A 12,744-nucleotide genomic window follows, 5' to 3' on the forward strand; every position below is an offset into this window, starting at 1 on the left:
GTCTTCCTGCCTCTTCATTGCCTCGCACAATCTAACAGTAGCAACATGTTTAAAATGTCTGAACCAAAAGAAAATGGAATTGGAAAACATAACTAAGTAGATATGGAAGGATGCAGACTCCTTGCTTTTATCCTGTAAAGTTTAGTAATCCAATGGATTCACTAATGGTTCCACTCATAATACAAACCATGCATTCAATTCCTGTTGTCCGAGTGTTCATTCAGCCTGTTAAAAATGAGAGTCAGTGTGGTATGGAAGTTAAGGTGCCGGATTAAAAATGAGGTTCATGGACGCCAGCTGCGTGACCTTTCCCTCTCAGTCCTTATCAGCATCAGACTCTGCAACAAGCAGGATGATAAATAAGTATAAATAAATAAAACCTCTTCTTGCATCACACACTGATAGCTTTGCTATAAAAACCAGATGAGAGCATTGCAAACACAAGCAAACTTTGTAACCATGTGGGACAAGGGCTGAGGAAAAACAACCTGGCTCGCTAAAATGTGGTTTAGTCTATCATGTCGGAATCTGAAAGAACAGATCTGTAGTAATGTGTCTTAACGTAGAAAACATCCATCTTGTTTTCTCTTCTCTGTTAATTGCTTTGTTCTGTTTTTAGAAAATGAAAAAAAAACACCAAAATGCTTGTTAATTTATGTCAATATTCATTGATTCCCAAAAACAAAACGAAAAACTGGTCACAGATAAAGGCATTACCAATGATGGCTGAATATCAGGGCCCTCAGTGATTGCCTAAAGGGTGAAAATGCCCAGGTTTTCTCTGCTCAGGGCCACGCTTCCTTCTTGAAGAAGTTTTCCTCAGACACTCTCCAGTAGGCTCCTGAGGCTCAGGTTTTAAATTAGAGGAAGAGTTTAGGACAGGGGTGTCAAACTCATGTCATCAATGCAGTGTCACATGATGTATCGCAACTTTTTTACCCTTCACTAAACCGGGCATGGGCATGGCCAGCACGTGATGTATCCAGCCCGCAGGCCATTAAATTGATACCTGTGGTCTAGGAGCAAACTAGGAGCAAAAAATCTAGGAGCGATTTTTAGTAATCTAATATAATTGGGGGCCAAGATTAGTGAGGCCTGATGGTAATAGAGGGTGGCTCTCAGTTATATGGAACTTGCTGACATTGGAAGGATTGGTTACTTGGTCCAATCCTGTGAATTGCTTCTTTTGGCCTCAAACATTCAGGTCAAATTCCAAGATCTGGAAAATGTAGGACCAATAACTTCAAAACACAGACATGCCCGATACCTCCCTGCAATTACTTCTGCATCTCTTCTTATGACCTTCCATCCAATGGAATCAATAACAGCCCCTTTCTCTCTTCCTCCTAAGAGCTCTGAGTCTTTCACAGCTTTGAAAGTCTGAAATCTATGCCTGCACAACAGATCAATACTGTCATGGATATGTGCACAGAATACCAGCCAGACGGAGTGGTAACAAAATCACAGGGGTGGGAGGCATGGAAGAAGATCTTTGAAGGTTGTCTGCCACTCAGAATGTTTTTAAAAAAAGAAAACCTCCCTACGTTCCCCCAAAGCATGATGACCAAGAACAAAACTTGTGTAAATCTGCAGTTTCCTTTACATCAGGACTGAAGGATGATTGCAAGGCTTGATTTTACAAGTAGCAGCCATTACCAGTTTCAAAAGAGATGTACAATTTCCATGAGGGGCAGGTGGTAGGAAGCAGCTGTTGAATAATCACACGCACATCCTCACCCCAAAAAAAGCCTCATCAATAGTCAATTGGGTGAAGTGAAACATTGGGAGCAGGGAAAATACTGGTAATGACACAGATGAAAAGAAACATAAACAGAGGGATTGAAACTGCTGGAGGAATCAAGCAAATTTCCTCTTCAATTCTACATGACACATGAAAATTATTAAAATAGCGTGGCTTCAGGATGAGAGATGATATTCACTGTGAAAGCCAGTATCTTTCTCACAGACTTATCTGACTGCTGAATGGACTTGATTTTTATTTATTTTTATGTTCTATACCTCCCTTTTTTGCGCATATAGACCATAAGAGCCTTGGTGGTGCAGCGGACTAAGTGCTGTTATGTAGCATTTAGCTGCCAGCTGCCTGCAATTAGTGCGAGTTCAAATCTTATCAGCCTCAGGGTTGACTCAGCCTTCCATCCTTCCGAGGTAGGTAAATTGAGGACCTGGAGAAAAGCATTTTTTTACAACCTCTTCAGCCGAAGAGGTTGTACAAAAAATGGTTTTAAAAGTAAAAAAAAAAAAAGTTGGCCACGCCCATTCAGTCATATTACACACACCCCCACCAAGCCACGCCCACTGAACCGGTAGTAACAAATGTTACATTTCACCACTGAGCTAAACCAATTAAGTTCCAGCTCATCTGCAGGTAGTTCTCTACTTACAACAGTTTGTTTAGTGACTGTTCGAAGTTACAGCTACACTGAAAAAAGTGACTTATGATCCTTTTCCACAGTCAGGACTGCTGTAGAATCCCCACGGTCACATGATCAAAATTCAGATGCTTGGCAACTGACTGATATTTATGATGGTTGCAGTATCCAGGGGTCATGGGATTATCTTCTGCAACCTTCCCCATTGACCAGCAAAGTCAATGGAGAAGCCAGATTGACTGTGTTGCTAATTTAACAACTGCAGTGATTCACTTAATAACTGTCTCAAGAAAGGTCGTGAAATGGGGCAAAAGTCACTGAACAACTGTCTCACTTAGCAACATAAATTTTGGGCTCAATTGTGGTCGTAAATCGAGGATTATCTATATAGGAGGAAATACTAAGGGAAAGATCTGCAATGCCTGTATAAGAAGTACTTCCTCCATGAAAGGATCACTTGTGTTATCTTCCTTAGGTCTTCCACTTCTTGCCCCATGCCAAAGGTGTCTTGCCATTTTTTTCACCAGGTGTTGTGGCCTGTCAGCGGCCTGTGCGGATTGTAGCTGATTCTGACAGCGATGAGGCTGGTGTGGTGCTGCACCAGCAGCCTATGCAGCTGGCACTCGAGTCAGACAATGAGGAGGCTGGAGAAGATGTGGTGCCAGAGGCAGGGATTCAGCCAGGGCCTTCAGAACCTCCAGAAGCTCCTTTAAGTGAGGAGGACGAAGAGGAGGAGCCTCTTCTCGATGCATGGGTGTGCAGAGCTGCCAAAAGACAGGAGTGGCTCCTCAGGAGGAGATTTCCTCAAAAGTAATGCTTCGGGCTAATTGGCTATTCCCTTAGCCTATTTAAGGAGGAACGCCGACTGAAGCAATTTGTAGGGAACAACTTTAGTTCACTCTACTTCGCGTCTGGATTCTCTGCAAATTGCTTCTGGGCTTTCTGCCAACCTTAGTAAGATTGTGATTACTTTATCTTTGGTTTCGTGTAGGCTGTTAAGAAAGTTTATTAACAGCCTTTGTTTTGAAAAAGACTGAGTTATTTTAGTAAATTAAGTTTTGTACAAACTTTGTGTGTGCTGTGTTCTTTGGGGTCCATAGCTGGGGCAGAACAGTAGGCTTCATTTCTAATGCTGAAATAATAATTGAGATACTATTTCACTAAGGCTCAAATTTAGTAGAAAGCAGGCTTTCTTCTTGTTGTTGGATTCTACTTTCCTCATAGTGAGGGGTATCAAACTGGTGGTCCACGGGCTGGATGTGTCACATGCAGGCCACACCCACCCCAGCTCCATGAAGGGAAAAATGTTGCGATACATCACATGATGGCAATGTGATGCTGGGATTTTGACATCCATGTCATAGTGGGAATAAAGACAGTTAAGGAGAGGCTGAAGAGGAATGAAATGGACAGATTGTTTTGGCACTCTCCCGTTGGTTAGCTGGGAGGAACTTTGGGGGCTCATGAGTCTCAAGAGTGAGAGCACACCCTTGGTGTTACAAGCAGAGGTGGCATTCAGCAGGTTCTGACCAGTTCTGGAGAACCGGTAGCGGAAATTTTGAGTAGTTCGGAGAACCGGTATATACCACCTCTGACTGTCCCCCCCCATCTGTTCTCTGCTTCCCGAGTCCTAGCTGATTGGGAGGAAATGGAGATTTTGCAGTATCCTTTCCCTAAAGTGAGGAGGGAATGGAGATTTTACAGTATCCTTTCCCTGCCACGCCCACCAAGCCACGTCCACAGAACCGGTAGTAAAATATTTTGAATCCCACCACAAGGATGTTTCAGAAGGTTTGGGGGGCAAAACAGGTAGCTTTATGGAAGAGCCCCCTTCTTTTCTTTTCCCAACTAAAAATGAGGGGGTATATTTTTTCGTCTATTGAGCTTGTAGTCTACAGCCATCTTTAAAATATGAACATCCTGTCCTAGTAGCCTCTTGAACTGCCTCATATTCTTTGTAGTTTTAACATATTCACTCCCCTATTACATTGTCAACTCCATTCCTGCCAATTCTTAGGAATCTCTCCTTCTCTTTAAACAAGGAACATTGAGGATATGAATTTAAATTTGTATACATTTGATAAATAAAAAATAAATATTTGCTTTCTCCAATTCTTTTGCAGCTTGTATTTGAATTTTATCAAACAGTTATGAATCACCTGGGATATCAAACCAGAGGTCTATTTAATCAGAATTCCCCAGAGGCAGGATAGGCAAACAAATTTAATAAGTAAATAAAAATAAAATTTTATTTCCACCCCTTGAAAAAGTAAGCCTGCTTTATGCTTATTGCTTGTCCCAAACACTTCAGAACATACTGCTTTGGTATTTGTAATTACCACCTGAATACCATTTTTCTAACAACTTTTGAGAAATCTCTTTTTTTAAATTGATATTTGGAACAGGACATGTCATATAATTGATGCCATTTAACTAAAATGTCATTGTTACATTTTTGATAATAAATGCTGGTCATTAGTTATGTATTACATGGGCCAATTCTCAATATGTTATTAGACATCCCACCAATCTTATTTTGTAAAAGAGTGAAATATATATTTCATTCGTATTTTGCAAATGTGTATTAAAATTGCAGAACATCACCTGCTTAACATGCTGGGCACCCCCAAGTCAACCTAAGATATCAAGCAGCAATTAATAAGAAACATTTATTTCTGAGAGTCCATTAGTCAGATTACACAATTTTGGCTCATCTGTACAGACACATATATTCCTATCCTCCTTCCTATTTTTATTCTGATGTTAAAGGTTGAAACATGATATAAAATGCATGCAATTACGCAGAAGACATGAATAAAGAGAACTTTCTGACTTGCAGAATATTGTATTGCCATCCCATTCATTCCAAACCAAGACTGTTGTTTATTATCCCATTTTGTTACAAAATGCACGAAGTAGGGAGCAGGAAGGATCATGGTCAAATGCCCCAGCATAATGAAAGTCTTATAGAAAGGGAATAGCACGAGGATTGTTGATTGCTTTGTAGTATAAAAAACGGATTGGTCAAGTTCATGGTCAGCCAGTTAACTGTGAGGTTACCTGGGGCGACGCTATTATTCTCTCCTTGCTTAATCATCTGTGCATTTGCAGAAACCTTATTTGTGAGATGCCCCCATCGCCTTTGCAACATAGCAAATGAGTGACTAACCCAGCTCTTTTTGCTTTATGCGGCAAAGGTCTAGATAAAGGGGTGAAATCCAGCAGGTTCTGACAGGTTCTGGAGAACCGGTAGTGAAAATTTTGAGTAGTTCGGAGAACCGGCAAATACCACCTCTGGCTGGTCCCAGAGTGGGGTGGGAAGGGAGATTTTGCAATATCCTTCTCCCAGGAGTGGGGAGGGAATAAGGATTTAGCAGTATCTTTCCCCTGGAGTGGGGTGGGAATGGAGGTTTTGCAGTATCCTTCCCCTGCCACGCCCACCAAGCCACACCACGCCCACCAAGCCACGCCCACAGAACCGGTAGTAAAAAATTTGGATTTCACCAATGGTCCAGATGAAGAGAAATACGCAATCTACAACATGACAGACAGAGTGTTGCATCCCTTAAATGCATGTGTGAGATACCACATAAATCTTATACACCCACAAACTTGCGGGTGTTGCCATTCCTCTTGGGGACACCGTTGTTTTCTGCTTACGCATGGCTATCAAGGGTCATACAGGTCGTCCTCGACTTACAACAGTTCATTTAGTGACCATCTGAAATTACATCACTGAAAAAAGTGACTTGTGACCATTTTTCACTCATGAGCATCCTCAGTGTCACGTGACAAAAGGATTGGATGTTTGGCAACTGGTTCATATTTATAACAGTTGCAGTATCCCCATATCATGCAATTCCCTTTTGTGGCTTTCTGATCAAGCAAAGTCAATGGGGAAGCCAGATTCACTTAACAACTGGGTTACTAACACCTGCAATGATTCACTTAACAACTGTGACAAGAAAAGTAACAAGGGGCAAAACTCACTTAACAAATGCCACTCTTAGCAACAAAAAAATTGGTCTCAATTATGGTCGTAAATCGGGGATTACCTGCATTTGTAATTTGGTGTTAAGATAGAAAACATCTCTTATTTTTACCTAACAATTTCCATACTAGAGTTTTTTCTAATATAACTTTTTGTTAAGGACTTTGATTACAATAGTAAAAATTATTTGTACTCTGGGCGTTTCAATTAAGCAATGCCATCTATTGAGACTACAGAAGAATATCATCTATATAATAGATGATACTCTTCAGGGGTTAAATCCAAATTTTTTCCCTACCGGTTCTGTGGGCGTGGCTTGGTGGGCGTGACAGGGGAAGGATATTGCAAAATCTCCATTCCCACCCCACTCCTGGGGGAAGGATATTGCAAAATCTCCATTCCCAACTTTCCTGGGGGAAGGATACTACAAAATCTCCATTCCCAACCCTCCTGGGAAGGATATTGCAAAATCTCCATTCCCACACCACTCTGGGGCCAGCCAGAGTATTTGCCGGTTCTCCGAACTACTCAAAATTTCCGCTACTGGTTCTCCAGAACTTGTTAGAACCTGCTGGATTTCACCCGATACTCTTCCTATCTAAAATGAAGTGTCCCCCTGCAAGATTTAACCCCCCCCCCATTTTGAAGCACCCTAAAGACCTAACCCTTCATCTAGGCCTTTGGCAAGGACAATCAACCCTTTCCTCTCTTTTTATTCCCATCCAGGCTTGTTTTCTTTGTTGTTGTTGTTCCTGTGTCTTGTGCTACTTTTGTGCTCTTTGTGTTGTTCTTTATTTGTAAAGATTTTTAACAATTGTAAAGCATCCAGAATTGCTGGGAATTGAGTAGCACAGAAATGTAATAAATTAATATTATTAAGATATGCAGAAGTGTACTGTAAGCTTCCTAGAGTTTTTATATGATATAGGCAGCCATATAAGTCCTATACATACATACATACATACATACATACATACATACATACATACATACACACATACATACATACAAGGCTTCTTGTGGTCTGCTCACTCATCACCCCAGTTATTTTCCAGCAGGATATTTTTTTTATCCACTGGAATGAAATTTTAAGGTGCAGGTACCAATTCAGTGTAAGTATTGCTTGATTGTGAGCTTATTCTGTTCTTTTCTACATTGTCGAGTTCAATATGTACATGAATAAACAGACTGAAGTCAAGGCACTCCTCCCACTGAGCAAATATTGGTCTGACATTCTCGCTGATTGAATCACCATCTCTACACTCAGAGGGCTAAAGCATCTTGCAATTCTGGTGAATTTCTGAACTTCATAGCGCTTTATGAAGGCTTGAGAATGGTGTAACACATAAAAAAGTGACACTTCCACTAGACAATTAACGAAAACGTTGTAAGTTTAATCTTGCACATTTCGATACATCTTTCACAAAGCAAAAAAAATCAAGAAACATCAAATGTACATTTAGTTTTCGTCAATAAAAAGTAATATAACATTTAATCAAGGTTAGTTGTATACGCCAGAACACAGGTGCGTTTTGTTTGTTTTTCAAATACAGATATTGCCTATAAACTGTGCTTTTTTAATCCTAAAGAAATGATCTTTTAATAACCGAGGCTTCTATTCTTACCAATCCACTGCTCAGCTCTACTGTGCTTTAGCAAGTCTTTAAAAAAAACTTGAATGAGAAGAGGTTGCATCTATATATGATCTACTGAGACCACTGCACAGGGATCAACAGAAACAGGGAGGATATCTGAGCAACAGCCTTTGCAAAACATTCAACATCCCCTTACACTCATTCTACCTGAATTGAGGGAGCACCATATGTAGACTTGCATGGGATCCAATATTTATTTAACATACTTCAACTTTCAATATACCATTGTATCCTCCATAGCATATATATAGACAGAATACCCAGTATTTGGGGAGATTTGTTTTCAAAATGTTCTATATATTTGCTCTTGAAAAAGAGTATGAAATGTAAAGCCTTTTTGGCACAGACATGAATTATGATAACCTAAAGAACGCCTCTATTCAGACCAATGGCAGAAGCAGATGTACAGCAAATCTTATGCAGGTGTTCTCGGAGAAAGATGGCAAGGAGTTGAAAAATTGGAGCTTACTCCTAAGTAAACATGTAAAGAACTGCTGCTCTAAGCAGCAGCAAAGGGGTTTATAAGGAGCTGGAGAATTGAGGCCCAGAGATGAGCTCAATATCTGGTTTTGGGGTGGTCACGTTTTCTGTATTAAAAGATTCTAGCAGAACAAAGTCTCTTACTCTTAGATTATAAGAACTCAATCTGGGAACCAAGGATGACAGTTTCTTGGAAACACACAAAATACAGGTAGTCCTTGACTTATGACTGCAATTGAGCTCAAAACTTCTGCTTGTCAGAAGATGGCAAAAGGGGAATCACATGATTCCCCTTGGGACACAGCAAAGGTCATAAATATGAATCAGTTGCCAAACATCTGAATTTTGATCACGTGATCATGGGGATGCCACAAAGGTCATAACCAGTGGTGAAATCCAAATTTTTTTATTACCGGTTCTGTGGCATGGCTTGGTGGGTGTGGTGTGGCTTGGTGGGCGTGGCAGGGGAAGGATACTGCAAAATCTCCATTCCCACCCCACTCCAGGGGAAGGATACTGCAAAATCCCCATTCCCTCCCCACTTCTGGGGGAAGGATATTGCAAAAATCTCCATTTCCAACCCACTCTGGAGTCAGCCAGAGGTGGTATTTGCCGGTTCTCCGAACTACTCAAAATTTCTCCAGAACCTGTCAGAACCTGCTGGATTTCACCCCTGGTCATAACTATGAAAAACAGTCATACGTCACATTTTTCAGTGCCATTGTAACTTTGAACGGTCACTAAACAAACAGTTTTAAGTCAAGGACTACCTGTAAGGCAGGCTGAAAGATAACTGCTTGGCAAATATTTCTCTAGAGGAAGAATAGCATGGCAAGATAGCATGCTGGTTCTCTGAGAAGACCATTAACTATTTTTCTGCTGTTCACTGTAGGTGGTATGCAGTCTCAGGATTAAGCTCAAAGAACTATGTTTAATATAGTTTGCAATTCTGGAAATCTCCTAAGAACTTCATGGTGTGCTAACTCTGCCTGCCTTTAATTTTTATCTATTTATCTATTTATTTTTGCTCAAAACTCATTTGAAAAATCTTTTAAGTCTTGAGAGCTTATCCAACTGAGTGGAAGCATTAAAAAAAAGATTGTTCATCCTTCTGGATCTCTATAGTGCTTAAATTGAGACTGAAGACATTTTGTGGGAGGAATCAGCATTTTTGGCAAAAACCAAAATCAGTTTGCCAACCCCTTCTTCCTAGATGTTTTTTTAAAGCTTCTAGTTTGACCTACAGCCCAGGAATTTCTTGGGATGTTCTTTCATACAAGTAGTAGCTGGAGTCAATCTTGCTTAGTTTTTTGAGATTAGCCAAAGTCAGGTGGTTCCATGCAGTTTAAGTGTGTAGTTTTTTCTCTGTGCTTTTAGGTAACTCAACTGTCTGGCAATTTCTTCCGAATTTTCCATCTCTACCTTACTTCATACTATGAAGTATATTTTCTTCTGCATCCAGCAGCATCTTTCTGTGGGTCAAAAAGAGCAAGAGGGCAAGTCAGATGTCCTAATGCAAATCATATCCATTTTGTAGATGTCTGCTAATGCCAATGCAAGTATAAACAGGGTAAGACTTCTACTGCAATGCCACAATCATCATCTTGCTCATTTTGAAACCCCCCCCAAAAGATGCCTTCCTAATTTAAAAAAAAAAGACTTACAAATGTCATTATTAAGTCCCAGTTTCTTCCTAGAAATGAAAATTAAAGTAACTTCTGTTCCTGGGCCAAGTTACTTCCTAGGCAGCTCCAAACCCAAGCCATTTCACTGGCTACATTCAAACACTGTGTTTGTCCATGGTTTCTTAGGTCATAATTGGCTGGGTTCACCCTAAAGCTATAAATGATGGTTTATAAATCTCAGTTGGTTGGCTTTCCTGCAGCTCACTATAGCTGAATTCAATTAGTGTGATACATAGCCGTCATGTATGGCCTCAAGAATTATAGATCCACGTGCATGGCAAAAATATTGAGAGATGCATTTGAAGGATCTCACTGCAGACCTGTTCTGCTTTTACACAGATCCATCACTGAAATGAAAAGGTGGGCTTTTTGGCATTACAAATTAGCAGGGCTTCATCATGTGTTCCAACAGAAGCCCCCTTCATCCACCCTGGCTTTGGCACTCTCCCTAGTGAAATCTGGCAGGCAATTAAAACAGGAGGTCCTCCGAGATGGATTGCACAAGCTGTTTCCGTGAGATGGATGCCAAACAGGAACCTTCTCATGCAACCTTTTGAACAATGCAGGGAAAGAAAAGCTGCCTTAGCATGCTGAATCTGCTGTTGTTAAAAGATGAATTCTTTGATGCTTTGGGATACATTATTATTTCCTATTTAACAGAGTGCATCACAGATTACTCAGAGTTTACGGGCCCTTGGTGATTTCCAGAGGTGGGGGAGGAAATGCAACCTATAAATTTTTGGCATGCAGCTTGAAAAAGGAGACATATTGGTAAGAGGTCCTCTCTGACCCCTGTTCCGGAATGGGTAGCAAGCTTTTTTTTTTTCCCCCCATTGAAGAAACAGATTTTTAAAAAGAAAAATAAGATGAGCAGCATGCAGTACTACACTCTAGATCTCATCTGCATTATCAAGAAAACTTGATCTCTCTTCTCTCAGAAGTCATTGATTTTTTTGAGTTTCCGCCAATAAAATCTGCACATTTTCATATAAGGAAAAGAATAATTCTGAAGCAAAGAAGCATTATAAATTTTTGGATAATAAAAGTATAATCCACAGTATGCCTTTTGAAAGAGATTCCTCTGTCCTGCAGTTCTTCAATCAACCTGTTTTAATTTTTGTTCCTGTTAAAGAGAAACCAGCAAATGATGTATCTCTTTGTAAAATGTTTGTAAAACTTAAAAAGGCCATTCCTCTAGAAAGGCCATCGCTGAGTTGCAGTATACTGTATATTCTTTCCAAGCAGAAGATCCTCAATTTTGATCTTCAGCATTTTAGAAAAGAGCTTGGACAGGAAGGCTTTATATCTAGTCAACAGCCTATTTTGGTTGTTCCCAACACGGTGCCTAAAGGTGAATACTTCACTTTCCTTATTATTTCCCAGGCTCCCTGTCCCATTGGACTTTTTACATTTAAGAACAACAATTTTATTTAAAACATGGAAACAATATAATATATATTAAAATAAAATATCAGGAAAATATGACAAGATATGCTATAAAACCAACTACCAGCCTCCAACCATAATTTTTATTTTCTAGAATGCCTTTGAGATTCAAATGGGCCCTTTAAGCTTCCTCACAATATAGAAACAATAAGCAGCTGCAAAACCCCTGCATTCGAAAATGTGCCAAGCGGATCCCCCAAAAGACAAAGATAAAATAAGCAGGACCCTAAATGGTGTCCGGTAGGATGGGATGCCTAGGAGGACAGGCAATATTATGGTGAATTAGTGTTCTGTAACAGGTTTTGTTTCCCCCATGGCAGGGGTGAAATGCTCCCGGATCGGGCCAGATCACCCGGTCCGGTAGCGATCTTGGCCGGTGGCTCAGCGATCCAGTAGCGGTGGCGGAGCAAAGCTCTGCCCACCTGCCCGGGTGTCATTACTTCCTGGTTTTAACCAGGAAGTAATGTGTTTTTTAATGTGCGTGCACCATGTGCACTTCCAAACCGGTACGAAAGGTAAGTAGATTTCACCCCTGAAATCTACTTTAAAACCTGGTGGCCAGGTTTTAAATAAGGAAGTCCCCATCATCAGCATCATATTATAAATATATAAGTGTGTTTCTCAAAACTGTTGTGGGTTTTTGTTCTGTTTTTTTGCATGCTGCAGAGGCTCTTATGTAGCTTTCCAGAGAAGTCAATTATCAGGAGAGATCACTTGTCAAAAGGTATCTGAGCAAATTCCAGAGTCTCCTAACAAAGGAAGGTGTCCTTTTTACCACTATAATCTTTGTAAATAATCCCTGAAACTCTATACTTTCTTAAAATCAACCTTTCCCAATCAGACGTCTTCCTAGTTAAGAACATCACAATTAAAGATCTGCAGATTCGGATGGTACCAGCTTCAAGAAAGCTGCTATCAATACTGCAGGCATCCAGTCTCTTGATTTCTTTTTTTAGCATTCATAGAGCTAGAACTGCTAAGGGGACCCATGGCTTCCATGGTGATAACAGTAATAATACATGCATGCCTATGGAGAACTTAATATAAAGCACAAGTGTTTGGCTGCTCCTAAGAGAAAAGAACATTATAGATTA

The sequence above is a fragment of the Pituophis catenifer genome, unplaced genomic scaffold (assembly GCF_029215685.1).
Source record: "Pituophis catenifer annectens isolate HBS135680 unplaced genomic scaffold, rPitCat1.0.hap2 SCAF_1, whole genome shotgun sequence".
Taxonomy (NCBI): Eukaryota; Metazoa; Chordata; class Lepidosauria; order Squamata; family Colubridae; genus Pituophis; species Pituophis catenifer.